At 49.8% G+C, this 2706-nt stretch overlaps 2 non-coding genes across 2 annotated transcripts; both read right to left on the bottom strand.

Annotated features, from left to right (window-relative positions):
* Positions 1-596: 596 nt before the first annotated feature.
* Positions 597-668, bottom strand: TRNAG-UCC (transfer RNA glycine (anticodon UCC)). Its single transcript has one exon. It is a non-coding gene; the product is annotated as a tRNA-Gly (tRNA).
* Positions 669-1853: 1185 nt separating this feature from the next.
* On the bottom strand, positions 1854-1925 carry TRNAG-UCC (transfer RNA glycine (anticodon UCC)). Its single transcript has one exon. It is a non-coding gene; the product is annotated as a tRNA-Gly (tRNA).
* Between the last annotated feature and the right edge of the window lie 781 nt (positions 1926-2706).

Below are 2706 nucleotides of genomic sequence, written 5' to 3'. Positions count from 1 at the left end.
TCCCCTTCTCTCTCTGTCTCTCTCTCTCTGTCTCTCTCTCTCATTCTCTCTCTCTCGCAAATAGATACTTTACTTCCCAGGTGCAACAAAACAAGCCTTCTCGAGCTGGCAGATATGGGAAGGAAGGAAGGAAGGGCCAGTTTGGAAACTCAACTCAATTACCATAAATCCCCTGCTAAGGGTTATGGGATGGAGGAATGAAGGAACTTTGCTTCAGGGAAAGGGCTGCTGCTGCTTCAGCATGTGAGGAGCGCAGCCACACGTTTCACCTTCTTCAGTATGTTGGTTTACAGGATGAGAGAGATCCTGAAACCTCACTCTAATAGGCTGAGGTGCTGTGCTCGGTGGCCTGCTGGGACCAAGGCCCGTCAGGGCAAGGCGAATAGGCCTTTGTCAGGCCTTCGTCAGGGCTTTGTCGGGGAGGGGCCAGGAGCCCTGCTCGCTTCAATCCCCTCACCGATAGACAGTTGCAGAAACTAGGATGCAAGAACCTTTCCTGGATGGGGTTTTGATTTTCACGAAAAGTGTGTCAGCTTTGCTTTCAGCATGAGTCTGATTTCCAAAAAATGCATTTTGAACAATTTAAAGATTTGATCTGCGTTGGCCGGGAATCGAACCCGGGTCAACTGCTTGGAAGGCAGCTATGCTCACCACTATACCACCAACGCCTGCCTGTCTGGGCTATCTGATGGAGCGGCCCTTAGAAATAAGAATAAGTCATTGGCTGGGAATGAAAAAAGCTTGCGTTTGACGCAGAAGCAGTTCGCATCATGAGGTCTTGCCGGTCAGCCCAACATTTCCCCGGGACCCCTTAAAAAAGGAGCTTGGTTTTAAGTTTGGTTTGATTGAACAGTACATTTTGTTGGCTGGGCTGGGACCCTCTCCTATTTAGCGCAAGAGTGGAACGAGGCAGCAAGTTCAAGGAATGACATTGCATCCAGGCACTTACAGCTCTTTGTGCCCTAATGCCATGACACAAAAACATAATTTGAAAAAAGTTAGCAGAGGATGGTTTCGATCCATCGACCTCTGGGTTATGGGCCCAGCACGCTTCCGCTGCGCCACTCTGCTGGTTGGAGAACAAGAGCTTTTCTGGGCTTTTACAGCCTACAAACCGACAACCCTAGACCCAGTTTCGAGTGAAGCGGGCAGTAGGCCTTACAAAGCCAAACAACCTGCAACCACGCACTCCCATCCCATGGCCTTTTGCAGACAGGCCTCATTTCTCTAGCTCACACCCTAACTGCCAACACCCCTTCCCCTTCTCTCTCTGTCTCTCTCTCTCTGTCTCTCTCTCTCATTCTCTCTCTCTCGCAAATAGATACTTTACTTCCCAGGTGCAACAAAACAAGCCTTCTCGAGCTGGCAGATATGGGAAGGAAGGAAGGAAGGGCCAGTTTGGAAACTCAACTCAATTACCATAAATCCCCTGCTAAGGGTTATGGGAGGGAAGAATGAAGGAACTTTGCTTCAGGGAAAGGGCTGCTGCTGCTTCAGCATGTGAGGAGCGCAGCCACACGTTTCACCTTCTTCAGTATGTTGGTTTACAGGATGAGAGAGATCCTGAAACCTCACTCTAATAGGCTGAGGTGCTGTGCTCGGTGGCCTGCTGGGACCAAGGCCCGTCAGGGCAAGGCGAATAGGCCTTTGTCAGGCCTTCGTCAGGGCTTTGTCGGGGAGGGGCCAGGAGCCCTGCTCGCTTCAATCCCCTCACCGATAGACAGTTGCAGAAACTAGGATGCAAGAACCTTTCCTGGATGGGGTTTTGATTTTCACGAAAAGTGTGTCAGCTTTGCTTTCAGCATGAGTCTGATTTCCAAAAAATGCATTTTGAACAATTTAAAGATTTGATCTGCGTTGGCCGGGAATCGAACCCGGGTCAACTGCTTGGAAGGCAGCTATGCTCACCACTATACCACCAACGCCTGCCTGTCTGGGCTATCTGATGGAGCGGCCCTTAGAAATAAGAATAAGTCATTGGCTGGGAATGAAAAAAGCTTGCGTTTGACGCAGAAGCAGTTCGCATCATGAGGTCTTGCCGGTCAGCCCAACATTTCCCTGGGACCCCTTAAAAAAGGAGCTTGGTTTTAAGTTTGGTTTGATTGAACAGTACATTTTGTTGGCTGGGCTGGGACCCTCTCCTATTTAGCGCAAGAGTGGAACGAGGCAGCAAGTTCAAGGAATGACATTGCATCCAGGCACTTACAGCTCTTTGTGCCCTAATGCCATGACACAAAAACATAATTTGAAAAAAGTTAGCAGAGGATGGTTTCGATCCATTGACCTCTGGGTTATGGGCCCAGCACGCTTCCGCTGCGCCACTCTGCTGGTTGGAGAACAAGAGCTTTTCTGGGCTTTTACAGCCTACAAACCGACAACCCTAGACCCAGTTTCGAGTGAAGCGGGCAGTAGGCCTTACAAAGCCAAACAACCTGCAACCACGCACTCCCATCCCATGGCCTTTTGCAGACAGGCCTCATTTCTCTAGCTCACACCCTAACTGCCAACACCCCTTCCCCTTCTCTCTCTGTCTCTCTCTCTCTGTCTCTCTCTCTCATTCTCTCTCTCTCGCAAATAGATACTTTACTTCCCAGGTGCAACAAAACAAGCCTTCTCGAGCTGGCAGATATGGGAAGGAAGGAAGGAAGGGCCAGTTTGGAAACTCAACTCAATTACCATAAATCCCCTGCTAAGGGTTATGGGAGG

The sequence above is a fragment of the Ambystoma mexicanum genome, chromosome 6q (genome assembly GCF_040938575.1).
Source record: "Ambystoma mexicanum isolate Mex_15411 chromosome 6q, UKY_AmexF1_1, whole genome shotgun sequence".
Taxonomy (NCBI): domain Eukaryota; kingdom Metazoa; phylum Chordata; class Amphibia; order Caudata; family Ambystomatidae; genus Ambystoma; species Ambystoma mexicanum.
Note: the sequence above shows the minus strand (reverse complement) of the source record. Positions and strands in the feature narration are given on the sequence as shown.